The following is a 22,261-nucleotide window of genomic DNA, read 5'->3' as shown; positions in this document are numbered from 1 at the left end:
TTTAAAAATGTTTATTTATTTATTTTGAGAAAGACAGAGTGTGTACAAATGGGCGGGGGCAGAGAGAGAGGGAGAAAGCGAGAACCCCAAGCAGGCTTCCCTGCTGCCAGCGTGGAGCCCAACGCTGGGCTCAATCTCATGAACCTGAGCTGAACCTGAGCTGAAATCAAGAGTTGGACACTAAACGGACTCAGCCACCCAGGCGCCCCCACCCTTTCTCTTTTTAGAAGATGCAGTAAATTGAACGTTAACACTGTAATTTCAAAAGTCAATTCCTTTCTTGAGAATCATATCCACTGTACCACACCAGTACACATACTCTGTGAGACACTCTCCTCTACAACAGTAACATTTCAAGGCCACGAAATGAGTTATTTCATACATTTGTTACTAATTTTTTTTAAGTACTCAGTGTGCATTACTGACTGAATATATTAGAATCCAAGTACATAATAACCTTCCAATGCCCACAGCATGAGGCAACAGCCTCATGGATAAAAACACAGAGTGAACGACACTAGTTTTTCCAGAGACAAAACAGAATCACTCAGTTCTGAGTAATGTAACTTCATAGTCCTAATAGCTGCACCATGAGTTACCATTCTTTATTAAAGACAAAAAGCAAAACATGTCCTACAATTCTCCAACCAGTCAATTATGCCAGGGCACTCAGAAAAGGGCTGAAGATCCTAAAAAACAAAGGGAAATAAGTGAACAAAAAGCAAAGCTAGACTACTTCAAAAAAAACCTTCAATTAATCAGATTTCGCTTTTCCTATCTTCTTAGAAAAGTAGTGTATATATATTTACATATACACAAACATATACATATAAAATAATATAAAATCATATATTTTGAGGTCTATCATTTCAGATAAAACTTTCCTAAAGTCATGAAAAACCTTTTGTGAATAATTTGTCCTTAATATTTTTCAGAGAGGAAAAATTTCAAATATTCATCACTAAGCATGCCTATCATCTATATTCAGCTACCATCTCCAAATTCTCTAGCTTTCTTTCCAAAATAATTTATATGCAAAATAATTACATAATAATTTTCAAGCCAAAATAATTATAAAATCTAACCTATATCAATTAAATAATGTAGTTTAATTTATTTAGGACTTTTTTTTCCTTTTAAAAACTTTATTTTTCTATTTTGAAGTATGTATACATGTAAAATTTCCTAAATTATTTCTGTAACAGGCAGGGGATTAAATACAACAATGTATTTATTTTTGTTGTTGTTGTTGTTTTTCTGAACCTATTCTTTATTTTAAGGAGTTCACAACTTATTTGAATATTTAAATTTTAATATGAGGTGCAGATACAGTCCAAGTGTGGACCACAGAGCACATACATTTATGTGGCAGATGTGGGAAGAACCATCAGGTGTTAGATTTGCAGGAGGAGATAGGTTAGAAACAAGCATTGAAATTCACATGGGACTTGACTGTGGGATTTGACTTTCAGGAGGGGACGAAATGCGATCTGCAGGAGGCCCAAAGCCCAGACAACAAGTGAAAGTCAAGGAAGCTGGAATAAGCAAGTTACTGGTATGTGGGAAGTGGGTTGAAAATTAGTATGCGCTTATTTTCATGATGTGGATTTGGGTTAAATCTTGAAGAACTTCTATTTTAGGCAATAAGTTTAAATCTTTTGATAAAAATAATACATGTGTAAAGGAAAATACTGGAGGAATTTAAGCTAGTGACTACACAGATGTGATTAACGTACTATGACCATTAATATGGGGAAAGGGAATAGGAGGACAGGTGAGAAATCGTGATATACGGAAACAGGATAATTGCAAAACGTTAGGTTATGAAGTAAAGTGATTGTAAGGAAAGATAGGAAAAGTAAAAATAAAAGTTATGGCTCTTTACAGCCAACACCATGCCAAATTTCTTTTTTTCCACAGTATCTAGAACAGTGTCTAGAATATAGAATTCCATAATACGTAAAAAAAAAAAAAAAAAAAGAAAAAAGAAAGGAAAGAGGCAGACAGGTAAACAGTTATTAAACACACATTCTGTGTATAGATCGGGTTAGGCAATTTCATGTACAATATTCGTTGCATGATCATCATAACTGATTACTCACTTTTACATAAAGAAACAGATTAATGAGGTGAGAGAATTTACTCAAAGTCATTTGGCAAGCAAATTATAAGAGTTAAACTAATAACTAAATTCGCACAAATCTTGCGCACAGGTTCTTGCCACCACTCTGGGCTACAGAAAATAGAAAAATTCTAACCCACTTGAGTTATAATGTGAGGACACTTAAAGGTCACATAATAAATATGAAAGTGTTTTTAAAAGGTCAAAACTTAAGTGATCTCCTGACTTGAGATAATTTCTACCAGTAAACATTAGTTTTAGTTATGATAACAAGAAAAATGTTAGGAAAATTTAACGTAAGCATTTAATGTACATTTCAAAAGGAAATCAAACATTCTTTGGTTTATACAGTTGTTTTCCCCATTCAAATATAAAAACCTCAAAGAGTGCCTGTGTTTGTATTTAGACTAGCATTATTCATCTTAAAACCATGACTGTGGCATCACAAATATTCAACATTTTTGAAGAAATAAAACTTTCAAATATCTAATTTTGTTTTACCTTTGAAGTTCTGAAAATGATGAGTTAATTCCCAGTCTCCTGGCTATTTTTTCATATTTTTATTGTGGACCACTATACTATAATACATTATGATTCCTGTATTATGCAGATTATATCCCTCCAAAGGTTGCAATATTCATGACTGTTAAGAGAATGGACAGGGAACCAAGGCAAAACAAACAAACAAGAACTTTTAACATTTAGTTATTTATTTATTGAGAGACAATGAGAGACAGAGTGCAAGTGGGGGAGGGGCCGAGAGGGAGAGAGAGAGAGAGAGAGAGAGACAGACAAACAGACAGACAGAATCAGAAGCAGGATCCAAGCTCTGAGCAGGACCTGATGCGGGGCTCGAACTCACAAACCTTTTAGCTCAAATCTCAATAGTTAGCAAAGACGTGCATATTTTTCTTGATAACTGATATTTAAAGGTTAATTAAAATGTTTACTGCCAGAAACTAGAATTCAATGCAAGAGGAAAAAGAAAAAAAAAAGCAAAGGAGTCACACGGCTGTCCGTTCTGTATACTAGCAAACACAAGTATTCCAAAAGGAGAACTTAAATCTCCCTCAGCCAACCAAACGTGAAATAGTAAGACTGACCACAGGGTTGTTTTTATTTAATTTTTCTCAGACAACAAAATCTTGTTAAGTCCTCATAAATGCAAAGTGATGTGTTTGTTGTTAGGCAAAGCAAAGCTTTTCGCTTTGAAGTACAGTACCTCTCAAAGTCGAATGATGGTGATCAGTATGGCATAGCCAGGTGGATGACTAGAGTTGTATTAGAAAACATGTTACTATTGTAATTTATTTTTAAAAAGTTATATTCTGAGCATTACGTATAATACTATGTCTGAAAAATATTTTTCTTCATATTATTCCTTAGAGATCCAATTTCATCAAATGTTATTAAGATGGGAGGTAATGAAAATGGAAAATTTTGACCCAAGTTATTTCATGATGATTACTTGCTCAACTTACCAAGGATACAAGGTCATATCTTTATACCATGTAGAATAAACTTGTTAAAATACACAGTTTACAACATCAAATTTTCTATAAATTATCCTTGCCTTTTTTCTTTTCTTTTTTTTTTTTTTTTTTTTGACGGAGAGAGAGTGAGAGCACAAGCAGGAAAGGGACAGAGAGAGAAGGAGAGAGAGAGTCTCAAGTAGGCTCCATGCCCAGCACGTAGCCCTTCACAGGGCTCCATCTCACGACTGGAACATGACCTGAGCAAAGATCAAGAGTTGGTTGCTTAGCTGACTGAGCCACCCCGCTGCTCCTAACCTTGCCTAATTCTTAAATGGATAATAATAAAAAAAAACCTGTGATTTTTATTTTTCATTTTGTTAAAATTGAGAAAGTGATTCTTTTTTTTTTCTTTTTTTTTTTTCTTCAACGTTTATTTATTTTTTGGGACAGAGAGAGACAGAGCATGAACGGGGGAGGGGCAGAGAGAGAGGGAGACACAGAATCGGAAACAGGCTCCAGGCTCTGAGCCATCAGCCCAGAGCCCGACGCGGGGCTCGAACTCACGGACTACGAGATCGTGACCTGGCTGAAGTCGGGCGCTTAACCGACTGCGCCACCCAGGCGCCCCGAGAAAGTGATTCTTAAAATTGAGCATTCGTATTAAAGACTTCATATATGGAATCTCTTAAATACAACACTTGTGTTTCAGATAAATTCATCATTTCATAGGAGACTTACAAATGATTACTAAATGATAATGGAGTTCAAATCAAAAGGGCATAGGAAGATTTTCTTTCAAATGTCATGGCCTTTAAAAAAAAAGTATTTCATAACAAAAAAGAGAACAGAAAACATTACAGAATACATGCAATGACTATGATAAAAAAAATCACCAGCATATGCATTTGGAGTTAATAAAACAAAAAGAACCAACAATAAACTGTACAAGAAGGAAGTCAAAAGCAATCTGTACTCAGTTTGCAAAAGCAGAAGACTTTCAAAATATCAAACCAGCAGCTCCTCCGTTATACTTCAACAATTATAAAAGTAGGCTTTTAGCTACTTAGCACTGTGGAAACAACTCCTTCTTAAGATATGCCTACAATTTGCTTATATTTTTTATTAATTTTTTTAACTGTGTCATTTTAATTAGCCACAGAGTGACAGTCTTATAAAAGTGTATCTTAGATCTTGCAGCTAGCAACAGAACAGATGCAAGATGTACCCAATCCAGTAGGAAGCAGATTTAATCCTTCATTACTTGTCAGTGTCTTAGTCACTGATGTTTTGATGATATTGGACTCAATGTACAGTCCGTAAATCGAGAAAATTGGAAAAAAAGTCTTTCTTACCTGTCCAAAACAACAATACTAAAATCATCCAGGAAGTAGTTTTGCTATTTGGATTTGCCAAAGTTATTGTGTTATAGATTTACTGGTTAAGTTTGTGAGAGACTCAAAATGATATCCACTGCTCCCTTGTCAATTTTATAGACTACTTCACAGATCAAATCTTTGTGGCTCCTGGATTTAAACAAAGATGGTTAGAAAACTGGGTGATAATACTGTAAATTTACATATGGGATGTATGCATGCAGTGTGTGTGTATTTAAATCATAAATAATGTCAAAAGATAAAACTGTATAATAACATCACATCAGACAAAACTGAGTTTCACCAAGACTGGCATGGCCAATATTTCACAGGGAAATCTTGAGCAAACCACTCGATCTCTTTAAACTTCAATTTTTTTCTCCAAATTTTATTTGTAAAATTGAGAAGGTATAACTAATCCCAAAACCTTAACAAATACATATTATTATACATAGTACTATTATTTGATTTAAATTTGAAGGGGCAGAGGTAGAATTTCTTCTAACAAAGCATAATTATAAATGTTCATAAGAGACTAGAGAAAAAGAAAAAACATACAGTCTAGTCTAGTCTATAGGAATATGCTGATAGAAAATTATATATAGCTATCTATATAGCTATATAGTCAGGCACCCAGCTGACTGAGCCACCCAGGCGCCCCAAGGCATAAGTTTTAATTGGTCAGGAAATACTGTTTTCCATGTCCCATTATGTGCACAGCACTGTGATGTGCACTATGAAAGATTACTAAGGAGATTAAAAAATGATCATTTTACTCAATATGACAAGCATCTTTAAAATTAGACTTTTTTATTCATTCTTTCATTCTTTATTCTACTTTTATTCTTTTTCTATTATTTTCATAGTTCAAATAGTGAGCCAGAGTTTGTTTTAAAGTATTTGTGTGTGTGAAAATGGAACACATAGCGAAACCATTAAAATCTCCTATTCAGTAGTCTGTTCTCTTTGTAGAGAGAACTCCATACAAACACAACACACAGTGCTGTTACATAAGTAACAGTTACATAAGTAACACTATTACATAAGTACACTATAACATAAGTTACATAAGTTACACTATAACATAAGTTACATAAGTAACACTATTTCATTTTTCATAAATATTGTGACATCACTATCTCTAGATTAAGATTCAAGGATTTATTCAATGTTGTACAATAGTAAATAAGAAATAGAAACTACAGACCACAAAGTCATCTGATAAATTTCATGCCCTATTTAATTAATGCACATTTTCTCTCTACATGAATAATAACTGAATAAATAAAAGGAATATAATTATTTTCATAATGTCAGATGAAATCCCTATCAAATTGGAACTCTGTGATCATGGGCCCCTCTTTTTTACAAGTTTCAGCTGTTTCCCTAACTCCCTTGAGGACTGCAAGGCAAGTCTATTTTCAAAGTAAACATAACGTTTTACTAAAATCCCTAATTTTAATAATCCAGGCTCCCCTTAGGTAAACCAGTTGATATTTTATTCCTCTATTTCATATTATACTACTGACATCCTGAGCTTTTATATATTCCAGCCTAGCTATTAATCGAAGTATATAAGCTTAATTTAAAAAGTACAACAATATACAGAATATATATTCAAAATACAGAAAAGATTTATTCTCTCCCAAAGGGAAATAATACATGAAATAGAATCAGTCTGTGATGCAAGCATTTCAATGATTATTTTTTATACTTGAATTCATACTTTATGGATCTTGTAAGACGTTAGCATAAATGGATATTGATAAAGTCCATCAACATTTTTCTAAAGCATTTCACTCTGGAAGTAGAGCAGTGAGGAATAAAATTCAAAACGTTAACTCAAAACATTGTTTCCTGCACAATTTTAATGTTTGAAAGCTAAATAATTTAGAGAAAGCAAACTTCAGCCATTAAAAAAGTACTTTTTACATTCATGTCAACGGGGCTTAAGTCAGCATGTGTTTTCTGATAGTGCAATTTGCTTGACTTTATGTTGTCAATTATAATTCCACTTTCTTGCTAAGTCGATACAATTAGATTACTACAGGGACTTCATTACAGCCACAGGGAGGACAACAGCTGAGGTATACAATTTTCTTCCTATGATGCCAGTACTACTGAAAAGTTATTGGAACAATGGTCTGCAAAGGGGCAATAAAATCTGTGGTCTAAATATTGTTATGCCATTATATCATCTGACAAAAGATAGCCAAACTTTAAAAAAAATGCTAATGCAATACAAGTTTTGGCTGTGCCATTAATCTGATCGGGAAGGTTACGACAAATCGCTTTTTTCTCACTTATTCATTTAAACATAATTCAGATTACATATTACCTGCAAGCCTTAGATTCCTAGTGTGAAATCTGAGGGAGTTAGAACCGATGGATATCTGATATGCCTCCAAATAAATATGTAACAATGAAGAATCATGAAATATTCTTCTTGATTAGATGTGCTCATGTGCTCATGACAATACCAATTTCAGAACTCAAGTTTACATCCTATAATCCAGTATTATTTCTTACCACCACAGTTTTCAACTATGTTAGAATTCATATTCAGAATGTTACTTTCAATTGACATATTAATTGATTCATTTCTTTCTTAATTATAGAAGGTTTATCTCTTCTGAGTTTTATGGGTCTATTTTCTGCCATCTGCCTTGATATAATATATCTCATACATATTATTGAGTCTTAAAAACATGGCATATTTCACTACTTTATTATAAAAAGCAGCAAAGTCTATTTAAAAAAAAACTTTCAAACAAATCCAATATTAGTAGTCATGAAATTTCTCTGACTTAGCAAAACTTTCATGACTCTTCCTAGAAAAATTTCATTTTATGTTACAATGATATTCAACTAAATTTTACTGAGTGCTTACTGTGTGTCAGCACTGTAATGGGCTCAGAGATTGCAAAATTATTGAAGGGAAGGAGGTTGTGCCTTAAAGGTTCTCAGAATTTACAAAGACAGACAGACTAGTAGAAAAACAATGACAGTACCCCATGGTAAGTGTCCTTCTGTGCTCCCCAACCCAATGGTTCTGAATCCATTTGTCATTCTGTATTTCAATGATCAATCTAATCCATGTGTGAGGTCTATAATACATGAATCTACAGCACTTTGTTTGTTGCTATTGCCTCTGGCATGGTGCAGTTAGATATGTACTTTGACATGTAAATAGTATCAACTACATCTGCCCTGGTATGGTAAATTGAATAATTCCCTCCCTCCCCCAATATGTCCATGTTCTAATCCCTAGAACCTCTGAATATTTTGCCTTACATGGTGGAGAGACTTTGCAGAGGGGATTTAATGAAGGGTCTTGAGATGGGGAGATTCCGGATTATCACAAGGCTCGTTATAAAAGGGAAACAGGAAGATCAGAGTTAGTAGTAGCCGATGTGACATATGACAGAACGAGTGATTTGAGGAAAAGGCCACTAGCCAAGGGATGGAGGCCAAGTTTAGAAGCTGAAAGAGACAAGGAAATGGATTCTCCCCTTATCCCTCCAGGAGAAACACGGAACCACTGGTGTCTTGATTTTAGACTTCAAATTCCCTGGACGGTAAGGGAATAAATCTGTGCTGTTTAAGCCACTAAGGTTTTGATAATATGTTATAGCAGCAATAGGAAACTAATACATGTGCTCTCCAAGAAAAAAAAGTGTTTTTCTTTTGTCCTCACATTGTATGTACGGATTTTTAACTTGGAAAGCATGCTTATAATGGTGAGAGTATGTTTTCAAAATACTGAGAGGCCTCTTACATCAAAGTAAGAAGAACTGCAGATGACAAATGGTGAAAAATCAGTCATACTGTTTCTGAGAAATGATCCTTTATTGGAACCTATTACATTTTGGAACATCTCACATTGGATTGGATTTCCTCCTCAGAGTCACAATCACCTCCTTCAAGGGAATAGGCTGAATTTGGATGCTTGGATCATTGTTGAATAAGACAGCAGTGTCAGACTTGAGAGCATCAGACTCAATTGGCAATCTTTTTAAAATACAGCTGGCTAACCCACCCCCCTCAGAGTGTGGGCTCAGAGTCCAAGAACTTTCATTTTAAAGAAGTGTTTGGAGGAAGTTGATTCTACTGGCCCAAAGAGCAGACCTTAAGAAACACTAATGTCGTGAAAAGAATGAGACGCACAAGATCTGAGTTTATAGATTTGTCACTCTCTAGCTACACAATCCCTTAACTCCAGGGACGTTCAGCCCAAACAATCTCATAGGTCAGTCGGGATGATCAAACAATACAATACTTATAAAAATCCCAGTAAGTTGTAAAATTATATAAATACATGTTGACTATATTAATAAAAGGCTTTTGTACGTACAGGTATCGTGTGTTATCTAATACTCTGGATAGTTTTCTCTGAATATACTATTTACTAGCCTTTTTTCTTTTAAGCACTCTGTGTGTACATTTGTTACTTCTCAAATTAAAACAAAAATACACATGGATGTGTATTCATGTGTGCATGTGCATATGTGTGTACACATTTTAAGATGATGTGGACTCTATTGTTTACTGATTTGAGAAAGAGACCCTTAATATTCTAATTTAAGCCCCTTTTTCCTTTAAAAAATTGTTGTGGGCCTACTATATTATTTACATTGTTATATTTCATTATTGAAAACTCAATGGAAATTGAGTGTGGAAAAAATAAGATAATTTACTTATCCTGATTAGTAAATGATTTAGTTTTTCATTTTAGACTTTTTTAATAACAAGTTATTGTATGATACTTCATCTAACTTTTTGCAACATAGAAATGGCTTCATTTGTGTCTGCTTTCCATCCTAATTTATTATCACCTGAAAATTTTATTAACATTAATAATGATGATGAATGAAATTGGGATTAGTTCTACTCTTTCATGTGTCCCACTAGGCTATTTTCTCCTGCAGAACCACTGTCATTCATTACCCTTTATTTAAAGCCCTTCAGGCAAGATTAAATGCAAGTCATTTCAAAATAGCAGCAATTTATTTTTTTTTATAATATAGACTAGATATTTCCTCAAAGTCAAGGTACATCTACATCTTGTAAGACATCAGAACAACTGCATACATATTTCACCTTATGTGTGTATGTGTGTGTACTCACACATATGTAAATACATACTATACATGCACATGCACACACGCGCGCACACACACGCACGCACACACACACACACACACACCTTGTATACTGACAAACATCTGGAAGAGAAAAAGGAATTGGTCCACAGATAGAACTATAATGACACAACATGTCTGACATACTGAAACAGTGGATTGAAAGCCCAATGGCCACTCTCAGACCCTGCAAAACTCCATCAGTGAGTAGCTGACTGGCCCTGAGCAAATCCTATCTGCTTGTAGCATCATCCCTCTTGTAGATAGTAAAGGTATCCAAATGCTCAGCTTCTAAAACACCTTCCACTTTGAATATTCTATGGTTTGGCCTTGTATAATGCTTTCAGGATAAAATTAATAAGACAAGAAATTTTATCTACAATAGCTGATGGAAAAAACAAGAGTGGAGCCTCAGTGAGCAGAAAATTAAAATGTTCTCATAGTTGTTCACATTTCTTAAAATGCAACTCTGCTATGTTAGCATAGCAGATGCCTATACTCTACATCAGTCGGACTGAAGAAAAAAATTTAGTTGTCTAGTATGTAGGAAAAATTGCAGACCTACTCAAAATGAATGGCAAAGTCATGTTCAAGAAGACACCATAGAAACGGGCAGCATTTGGCCCTCCGGTTCATCAGTGTGCAGTATTAAATAATGAGAGGAATAAAACCTGCCACCTTCAGACAGATGGACTTTGAATCCTCAAGACAGGTTGTGGTCTTTATCTCATTTAGTATCTGTCATAATGATGGGTGAAAATATACTCTGCAGTATTTGTAAGCCTTTCATTTAATGGATTGATAGCCCCAGATGCAGCCCTTTTATGACTGGCTTCCAGCAAAATATTTTAGAGCCTGCCCAATTAGACCATGAACTCTTGGCAGAAGTGGAAAGCTTTGCATTAACCTCTTTCTGCCCTGCACATGGGACAGCACTACAATAGAAAGTATTCCACAGAAAATATGAAGGAAGGGATAGATTCATTTGTATCGAAGCATATTTGATAAAAGAAAATGCTACCACTTTATAATAAAAACTTGAAACTGTTATTTAGGATGATTAACATTTTGATGTATCAAATACACATATTATTCTAATTTTTCATGAGTAGATAATTTGATATGGCTTAAATGATTATAAAAGGTTATGGAAATTTGGCGTAATGAAATGTCTGTTGTTTATTTTTCTTCTTCTCTACAGATTGACCCAGAGTATCCTTGCACTGCAGTAACTGTAGTAACTTTGGAAACATTAAGTGATCAGTGTAGAATATCCTTGATGTACTTCAGTAAAAATAAATTGCCTGAAAAAAAAACACTATGTCATCCATAGTGTTTTGGAAATCCTGAAATCTAAGTCAAGGTAACAGATTAGACATTAGGTAACAGATTCAGAACAACTAATAAATGGCTGTGGACTGTAGTATTGTCTAATATTACAACATTTTCAAGAGTTAAACTATAAGCTGCCATGACTTGCTCATAGACATTTGTAGAACATGTTAAAAGAATTTAAATTTAACAAGTTCTAAGTGCACACTCCTAACTAACCTGGCTTTATGAGAGAGCCACTAGTTAATTTTTCAACCAAGGCATTCAGTAATAAGCATTCGTGAAGATTCTTTGGGGCATGGCACTATACTACCCTAGATGAAGGACTTAAAGAAGAGCAAAGATTTTAAAATTAGAGTGGGAGAGTAAAAGTACTAAGGCAGTATGCAGGTATGAATAATTCAATCAAGAGATTATACAGATGCAAGTTCCTTCCCAAGAAAATGGGCTGGGGAACTGTGATTTACATTTCTCCATACTGCACTTTCTTGTCCACGGTTGACTCAAGTAGGAATACCACAATGCATAACAGTAAAACTGTGCAGTCACGTTTCGGTTTTTCTAACTTTAGAGGTCTCAAGAGTAAATTCATAAAAGAAGGATTCCTTCTGGCATGACCATCTCTGAGCTTTATATTATTTCCAATTATTCCTGCATTGTAAAGAATACTTTTAGGAATACATTTGAACACAAATCTTTGTCTGAACCACTGTTTTTTGTTTGTTTGTTTTCTTTTGTTTTTGTTTTTTATTTTTGTTTTTTGTTTGTTTGTTGTGGAGACATCACTGGAGACAGGGCAAAAGTCATGACCTTTTTTTGCTGTATATCACTAAATTGATTTTCAAAATGTTATACAATGGCCAACCTCAGATAATAGTGTCCATTTCAATGAACCTGGAAAAATGTTGACAATTATCATTTTAAATGTTTTGGTAATTTTACAGATAACAATGTTGATTTTATCTCATTTCAAAGTGAGGTATTTTTCTCATATAATTATTAGTGACTTATACTGATTCTTTGAATTACAGTAAAACCTTGGTTTGCAAGCATAATTCATTCCAGAAACATGCTTGTAAACCAAAGCATTTGTATAGCAAAGCGATTTCCCCATAAGAAATAATGGAAACTCAGATGATTTGTTCCACAACCCAAAAATATTCATGTAAAAATTATTACAATACTGTACTATAATACAAAATAAAAAGAAAATTCAAAATATATAGAAAAATAAGCAAATGAACCTGAACTTACTTTTGAAAACCTCCATGGCTGGTGTGAGGGAGAAAAGAGAGGAGGGTTATTGTGTAGGACTGCTTTCACTATCACTAATGGAATCACTGCTATCTATTGGCTCAATGGAATCTTTCTCTGCACGGGGACCAGTGTATACACTCGCATGATGTTGACTACAGTACAGTATTAATAAACTCTTGTCATATACTGTATTGAATGTAACTGGCAATAAGGCAGCAGAGGAAAGGGTCTATATGTGCAGGCAGCCTGACCTAAAATGAAGCAAAGCATTCCTAAGCTTCCTCTTACATGGAAAAGCAAAGGACTGTCCATAGGTGCTTTGAAATGACAAAAAATACATTAGTGCCACTTGTGGGCACCTTCCAACATTCTGAAAAAATCACTGATTTCTGCCAAACACCATAGCCTGAGACCAAGCATCTGAGCATGGGAGATGATCACCCACAGTCTGGCAGCAAGCAAGTGAGAGACAGAGACAGAGACAGAGACAGAGAGAGAGAGAAGAACAATTGGCTCAGTTGTGATCATGTGATGTTCAGGGTCATGTACTACTTGTATTGCAAGACATCGCTCATTTGTCAAGTTAAAATTTATGAGAAATGTTTGCTCACCTTGCAGAACACTTACAGAACAAGTTAGGCACAATCCAAGGTTTTACTGTATTTGTTTAAATCTGCATATTTTAATAATTAGATTTAATGTTTCCTTGCTGGTTTGTATGTCTGTTATATATTAATTTTATCAAGACTTCGTGATATTTGTTACAAATATTTGCTTAATTGCTAGTATCATTCTAACTTTGTATCATTTTATTTATGTTTCTTGAAAGAGATTTTTTAAAAGGCTATGGACTTTGATCCCCTTGCTGTAATCACTTGGGAACTCTAGGATATCCATCCCTCCCTGTCCAATGACTTAAAAATTTTAGCATTAGGCTCATGTTTTCTGTCTCTCTCCACCATTATACTGAATTAATTCTTGATTTCAATATCCACATAGATAATCTTTATAATATCCTAGCACCTCAGACTCTTGCCCTCCTCTGCTGCAATGATTTTGTTCTTTACCCTAACTGGTCTGTTTGTTCAGTAACATGATCATACAAAGAACCCTGTCATGGAGAAAATCTTCATCCTCTCCATAATTCAATGTCAAACCTCCCTCCCTTTGACCACTTCCCCTTAACTTTTAGGCTAACCACTTCTCAAAGGGTCTTCTCTCTGACACTCCAATCCAATGATTAAACCATCACATTACTTCATCCTCATGTCGAACTTCACTTGTTTTAGATGCAATGCCTATTGTTATAATCACTCTCTTGTGTAGATCCCGTGTTCCATCCTTGGTTTTTTGTACTCACTTGTCAAAACCACCTCTATGTTTATATCCAATTCTCTGCTTATTTAGCATGTGCATTCTTACATGTAAATGTAGTCATAAAAGGACACACAACCATCCAGACTGGTCTCACTCACATATATTTCATGATTGTAAATATCATGGTTGCTCTTTCTGGTCTCTCACCTTTCTCTGGTCAATTCATTCTTCCAACCAGCCAAACCAGCTTTTCACAATTTCCTCTCTCCTCTAATCTCAGTCTCCTTCTTGTCTTCACTCTCAGGAGAGAAAAGGGAACAAGGCAGAAGACAGCTTTTCAATTTTCACTCCATTAAATCTAGAGTAGTACTTTCATTTATACCCATAAACTTGTTCTTCTTCCTTTAATGGATGAGCAGATTATGCCCATAAGACAAATCTCTAATCTTTCTTCTTTCTAAATCTCTCACAACATTCCCCTCCCTGACTCATCTGTTCCTTCTCTAAAGAATCTCTCCTACAATCATATAAAAGGCTGCATTTTTCCATATTATAAGACAAAGACCCCTCACTCCACACTCTTCACTTACTCCTCTAGATATTGCCTCAATTCTCTGCTTCACTTCATAGGGAGAAAATAAGCAAACAAAAACTTAAACGACAACAACAAAACTTCAAGAGAACTGTTTATTTTGTAGTCTTCACATTTTCTTCTAACCCTCATTCCTATCAGAGGGTATCCTCACCAAAATATTCAAAAGTCACCAGTGATTACATAAAAGATCTCTAATTAAAAACAACAACAACAACAACAACAACAACAACAAAAACTCCGTATACTAGAAGCACTTAGCCCTGCTGAGTATTTATTCTTTCTTCAACAGTTTCTTTATTTCACCTGCTAGACATCATTCTCCCTTGGTACTCATCTTATCTCACTGCCTCATCTTGTATTCCTATTGGATTTTCTGCATTCATTTGGCCTCCAATCCCCTTATTTGACCTAAAGCCCCATCTATTGCTTTATTCACATGTATATACTGGTAATTCAAATATGTAAATCGCTCTATATATTACTCTGAAACCTGGAATCTATCATCTTTTCTCGGATGCCTACTTAACACCCTCACTAGAATCTACCTCCACAAAGACTGTTCCACATGGAAATGAGGTCAGAATTTTATACTCAGCCATTAGTTAAGGGTCTTGCCAATGTGAGTGACTCAAATTTGGCAGGCATTTCCCGATAAGGAAGAGTCTCATCAGCCAGGTGCAAGTCTCCACACTGGAGTACAAGTTGTAATCTATTAGCATTCAACATCTATTAATCAACCGACAAAGAGTATCATGGCAAGACAACAATAGCATGTCTGCACTCTGGAATAAGTAACTGGCTGTGGTAGGACCCTGGCTAAAAACACATCTAGGTATCATTTTATGTTAAAGGTGGTTTAAGTATGAAGTTTATTTTATATTTTTAAACAAGCATTTTAAGTTTTTAATTATTTTCATTGATGTATAATTGACATATAATTAGTTTCAGATGTACAACATAGTGATTCAACAATTATATAAATTACAAAATGCTTCCCACAAGGGTACTATCACTAATCAAAGTTATCACAATATTACTGATTATAGTCCCTTTGTTGTTTTAATCTGTGACTTATTTGTTTTATAACCAGTGGTTTATACTTCTTAATCCTTCATCTATTTGCTGTGTTATGAATTTAACTAAAAAAAATACATGTATGCATCTTTTTACATTAAAGCCCTGTATTATATCACTTTTAAGTACAAAGGTTAAAAACAATTCAAAGTAATTCAATTATTGTATTTAAGTATAGATTACATCAACCACATACAAAATTAAATAATCGTATAACCCACCACTTTGTTTAGAAAATAAAATTCTACAATAGAGTTCAAGCCTTCTAATGACCTTTTTCTAATCACTTTAACTTTAATTACAATTATGAATTGAGTATAAACTTACCCATGAATTTCTTTATGCTTGTACTAGATACATCTCTATGATCATTAAAATATATGCTTTTGTACCTTTTTAAAATGGATCGTGCTATATATAATCCCTCTTCAACATTATTTTTTTACTAATGTTATTTTGAGATTCATTCATGCTTTATGGGCAGCTAGAATTTATTCATTTCACTACTAATCTCATTTATGACCATACCTCAATTTATAAATTTAATACCCTTTTGATGGACATGGAGATGGCTTTTATTTCCTTCTTATAAGAAAACACTGATTAAGCATTCTCGTCTATATTTCCTTGTGTATGTGTGAAAGGATTTCTCTAAGGTTTATATCTTGAGAGTGTAATTATTGATAGAAAACTAGGTTAGAATGTTATTAAAGTTAAATAAAGGGAACTGTACACTTAGATTATTGCATTAGTTCCTATTTGAAACTAGAGAAAGAATATGAAAATACTTAACGGACTGTCTACAAAGATGACTTTTTGGGCACTACACATACCTTTTATGCACTAAGGCAGAAGCAGTTATTCCTCCTTGAATTCAGTCTGATATGTGAAGCCTACTGGATGGCATCTGCTATTTGACTGTTTTCAAAAGCTGTTCCTGAGCCTCACTGAGGTTATCTTTTTTATTAGGTACAGTTGTTTTGTTTGTTTTTTGTTTTTGTTTCTTTAACACGATACATCTGAGAACATCAATAAGGATATATGTGGTACTGTGTTAGAGAGGAATATGGAGAAAATGGCATTCCTTTTATGTTCCAGGTCCTATGCTAGAAGACTTATTTATAGATACCTTTTAATTAAACCTTAAAACCCTATAATGCTAATATATAGCAATTTTTCTGCTTTGGAGAAATTATCCCAAGTCACAAAGCTAATAAATGAAAAGAGCATGGATTTTAACTCACATTTATCTCACAACACGGTATGAAGTTGACTTGTATAGATGAATGATGCTTAGGTAAACTTGGTTTAGTTACTAATGTCAATGGCAATGCATAAACTAAATAATTAATATAGGTTTTGTATATTAAAATCCTAACTATATTTCAAGAGTCCAATAAAGTCCAAATCTTGGAAGCTAGTGTCCCTGTGTAGACTGAGATTGTCCTTCCTATGTTCTTCTATACAACATTTTTTGTATCTTATTGTACCATACTGTAATTGTGCATTAAAACTATTAATATGATATCCCTCATTAGAAATTAAGTTTTTTCAAACGCTTCATTTAAAATGTGTCAATGGTATCTTCTAGTCACCATTTCTTAGCTAAAGTCCAGTCCCTAAGAGGTGGATGTGGGAAGGCACAGTATAAAGGGGAATGAATCCATTATGTATAGAAAACGAAAGCAAATAAGCAAGACACGGTTGTCATAGGGTATTGGGAAATCACATAGTAGGCATGCAGTAATAGAATCAGAAAGGAAAGAAAACAATGCATAAGCCAAGAAACACTTCAAGCACAAGGAGATTTTAGGAAGGGACCTAACATATCTTGGGGGAAATACAGGGCCCAAGCTCTTATGGAGCATAAAGTCAAGGCTACTCTTGCACAGGTGGCCTTAGAGTATATGCTTAGGCCATGAGGTATCTCCGCCTCTGGGCCAAGGCAACCTTGATTCCTGAATACATCAGCTTTAGAGAAAAGCTGTGGGCTTTTTGGTCCACAAAAATACCTTGAAAACAACAGACACACAGCAAACACAGCGATAGAACTTCAGAAAGAACACAAGGCAAAACCTTCATTTTATAAGTGGTAACACCGAGAACCTGAGATGTTACGTTACATGAGCATGGTCGTGCACAAGTGGAAATGTCAAGGAAAGCTTGTCACATAGAGATATTTTAGTTCTGTTTATTCAAAAACAATTTTTAACTTGCTTAAAACTATTACTGGGGTGCCTAGGTGGCTCAGTTGATTAAGTGTCTGACTCTTGATATCATTCAGATCGTGCTGTCCTGGTCATGAGATCTAGCCCTGAGTCAGGCTCTACACTGACAGCATGGGGCCTGCTTGGGATTCTCTCTCTGCCCCTCCCCCTCTCACACATGCATGCACATTCTCTCTCTCTCTCTCTCTCTCTCTCAAAATAAACATTAAAAAAATACTACTAAAGAAGGTTTAGCAAACAAAGATGTAAAAGAAATGGCTTCTGACTTTAGCTTCAAATTAACAGGGTTTTTTTTTTTAACAATAATGGAATTTTAAACAAGGTTATTATAAAACTTTTAGGTTCTTTTAAAATAAATGTTAAATCTTCATTGACTCTTACATAAATATAGAGAAATGTAAATGTGAGAGAGGAAGATGCAGAAATGGAGTTTAGATGAATTTTTCTTGCCCTTGACGTGAACTTGAGCTTTGTTAGCTGTACGGTACAATTCACCTCTCTTCTGTGATAGCAGGTTTTTATATATTATGGGCTTTTAAATAAAATAAATACTATATCCTGAGAAATTTTATTCTATTTAGTGATTAATCTCTTTAAGGTCAGGACCCCAGTCCTATCTTTGTTGCTCCTCAGAACGCTATTCAATTTTTAACTACACTGCGAGTATTCAACGCCTATATGATGAAATGATTTAGTTACACATAACATGCTGATCTTATTGTCAACATAAGATTGCCTAGCCATGTATCTCACCTTCTTGCATTGCTACCATGGTAAAAACAAAACAAAACAAAAACAAAAAGTCATTCAATGTCTTTAACAATACAGCCTAACTAAAGCTGAGAAATCATAGGGCTTATTTCCTGAGAAACTATTATTACTCTTTCCTTAGAATACATTACTCTCATTTGTCATCCTTTTTTTTTCCTAAGAAACATATATCAAAAATGTTAATATAATGTTAGGATGTCATTTTCTGTATCAAGGAAGGCACAGGTTTACTTCTATGGAAGAGAATGACAAATCATCTTCATCCCATTGCCAACCCCAAATGACTGCCAGGGGCTGCATGGAGTGTTCTTTTTTGAGAGGAATTGTGAGGCCTACTGTAGACTCAGCAGGAAAGCATGCCAAGATTAATTATTGAAGTCTGCCATGGACATACAGGAAAGTGGATGTCAAGACATAAGTCATGAATCTTATCTGTACATTAGAGCTTGAAATATATCGTCATTTCACTTAGTAAGAGATAGATATGTTCTTATCAGATGAGAGTCCCATGGCATGTACGATGAACTCTAAAAATGTACACGGGACTTCTAGGAGACATGTTTACTACCTGTTCCAATGAATCAATAACAGGCCTCTAAAAGGACTGCCATTTTTCCAGGATACAATTATCAAAGTAATAGAAAGTAAAAAGCCAAGAGAATTATTTGCTACTTTTACTTAATAAATAATACTTAATAGTTAATAATAAAAATATTTAATAATCAAAAAATAGTCAAGAGAAGCATCTGTTACTTCTACTTAAACATATTCTGATGTGTCTCTCTCCATGTCAAAAAAGAAATCTTCCTTTTTTTTTTTTTTTTTTTTTTTTTTTTTTTTTTTTTTTCAACGTTTATTTATTTTTGGGACAGAGAGAGACAGAGCATGAACGGGGGAGGGGCCGAGAGAGAGGGAGACACAGAATCGGAAACAGGCTCCAGGCTCTGAGCCATCAGCCCAGAGCCCGACGCGGGGCTCGAACTCACGGACCGCGAGATCGTGACCTGGCTGAAGTCGGTCGCTTAACCGACTGCGCCACCCAGGCGCCCCAGAAATCTTCCTTTTACAAAGGGGAAATGGACATTCAGAGAGGCCACTGTTTAACTCCTCAGCGTTCCACTATCCCTTTATTTCCAGAATAAGATCTGGGTTTGATTCCCAGACCACTCAGTAGCAGTGACTATGGAGATCAAATTAACCAATAATAAATGTCGACATTCTCTGCTTGTACCAAAGGGACAAGAATTAATTCTAATATTACTATATACTGTCTGCTCTAACCCCTAATCTTGCTTTCCAATTTTGAACTGAATCTCAGTAATCTGAGTTCAATTCCTATTTCTAACTTTCCTGAATCTTTGTTTTCAATCCCTTGATTTTGGACTATATTCTGGCTCCAATTAACCTGCCAAAAAGATTCAGCAGAATGTTCACCCCTTACTTGGAAAAAGGTTTCCTTCAAATGTAACAGTCCATAAGTAACAAGCAAATGCTGTCTTCATTAAAAACAAAAATATTTGGTGAATTCTAGAATTTTACTCACTCATGTTCCGTATCTAAGAAAAACAATCATAGAGATAATTGTTACTGCCGGATAGAAGCAATGTTCCTTTAGGAATTATGTAATGTGGCCATTTTGAGGAATAGGAGTAAAGACTACAATCCTCAAATTAGAAAACATCCTGGATTTTTATGCAGCAATTTAGAAAGAATTAGTGAAAAAAATGGAGGGTCATGCTCACAAGGAAAGATGAAATAAGTGCTGCCTCTTAATTTCACATTTTTTATTCACTTGGAATATGTCAGAAAACTTAGAACCATTCTTTATACCTCCCTCTAGATCAACACGACACCTAATTTATTAAGCAACATGGCCAACTACACCTTTAAAATATATCATTAATGCAGCTATTTTTCTCCAACTTTCCTACTACCACCTAGATGCAGGACAAAGAGATGTAAGACTTACTAATATTGTTAAAATAACCTCTTTATTAGTCACCTCTCTCATACAATGTTCCATCACTTTCAATCTATTCCTTACTGAGCAATTTGACTTACTTTCTATATACATATATATATATATACATATATATATATACATATATATATATACATATATATATACATATATATATACATATATATATACATATATATATACATATATATATGTATATATATATATATGTATATATATATATCTGATTATGCCTTTTTTAAATTTTTAACTCAGAATCAATAATGGTTTTCTTTTGCACTCGTTATTTGGTTTATAAATCCCTCAACTTGTAAAACTTCCTTACCCTCTAAGTTCTAACTCCAATGGTTTTGTTCCTCAACACCACAAAAAGCTTTACATCCTTGAGGACCTAATTCATGCCATGCCAACTACCTGTTATGTCCCTGACTCAATCTCTCAGCACTGTGGCCCCTTCCCACCCTCCAAGTCTTCAGGTATCAACTTACCTGCCATACTATGTGACTACAACACCTAAACAAGCCCCATCCTCTTACATAGATTCTATTTGATCTGTTATGATTCTTCCAGCAACTGCTGTTATGATTCTTCCAGCAACTGCAATTAAAATTTACTATTTTCCCCCACTAAACTAAAATTTTCAGTGAGGTGTAGAGATATTTTATTAACCATGGTACATCCTACCTCTAACAAAATGTCTGACATGTAATAAGAGTTAAATATGCATTTGTGGAAAGAGTGAATAAGAAGAAATCCTATGATATGGTTTCTTTGTGGTCACTGTTGGTGGTGGTGGCAGGGTTATTGTCATTAGTGATGGTGATGACTTCTTTGCTTATTTGTGGTAATTTTTTTTTGTACAATGAGACTAGTAAATATTAGAGATAATAGGTAAATTATTCAATAAGTGGAGAAGCCAAAATACAATTCAGCATCTGATGCCAATACCGCTGCTTCTAATAGTACATGATACTGTTTACATATTCATCATATACTAACAGAGCATAATGAAGTGGGAAAACTATTGGTCTATATTCCAACAGCCCTGGATTTAAAGTCTTGTTTCTCTATATATTGACTGTGTTTTATTTTCAACTTTCTCATCTGTAAATCGGGTCTAATAACTTCTACCTATTGGTCCTCTTGTGGATATTGACAAAAATTATAAATAAAATAATAAATATAGCAATGGGCATATAGTAAGAACTAAATGAAATTGGATTTTATCTCTTCTCTTCCTCAATGATCAGCAGCATACATTTGGTCTCCTTTGGTTTTTGATTGCCAAAGTGTTAACTGTCCTTCAGACTACAAATTTCCAACACTGTTTTTTTCTTTCCTGTTTTTTTTTTAACCTCTGTACCAAGATAATCATTGCTTAAATATAACTTCCATGAAATCTCTTTTTCCTTCAAACTATATGGTGGACTTCACCCCTGTATACTATGAGTTCATTCGCTTTGATAATTCAATAATAGTTTATGTCTTGATTCAAAATAATCCATTTTCAAACAGACATCATTTCCTTCTCAATATGGTACATTGATTCTTCATAACATTTATGCAAGACAATTTGGCAGCAGTTATAAACCACA

At 34.4% G+C, this 22,261-nt stretch overlaps 1 protein-coding gene across 5 annotated transcripts in view; it reads right to left on the bottom strand.

Moving 5' to 3' along the window:
* Positions 1-22,261, bottom strand: part of SGCZ (sarcoglycan zeta) — a 1,094,832-nt gene that overhangs the window by 502,944 nt on the left and 569,627 nt on the right. Inside the window, exons 1-2 of one of the 5 annotated variants that reach the window (XM_023252414.2) lie at positions 16,520-19,412; positions 14,225-14,316 (exon numbers count right to left, since the gene is read on the bottom strand). The exons of the other annotated variants lie outside the window; for them this stretch is intronic. The gene's annotated coding sequence lies outside the window, so the exon portion shown is untranslated. Of the gene's footprint in view, positions 1-14,224; positions 14,317-16,519; positions 19,413-22,261 lie in introns of those variants that run through there. 5 annotated transcript variants of the gene reach the window in all.

The sequence above is a fragment of the Felis catus genome, chromosome B1 (genome assembly GCF_018350175.1).
Source record: "Felis catus isolate Fca126 chromosome B1, F.catus_Fca126_mat1.0, whole genome shotgun sequence".
Classification (NCBI taxonomy): Eukaryota; Metazoa; Chordata; class Mammalia; order Carnivora; family Felidae; genus Felis; species Felis catus.
The sequence above is the reverse complement of the archived record's forward strand: the minus strand, read 5'-3'. Positions and strand labels throughout refer to the sequence as shown.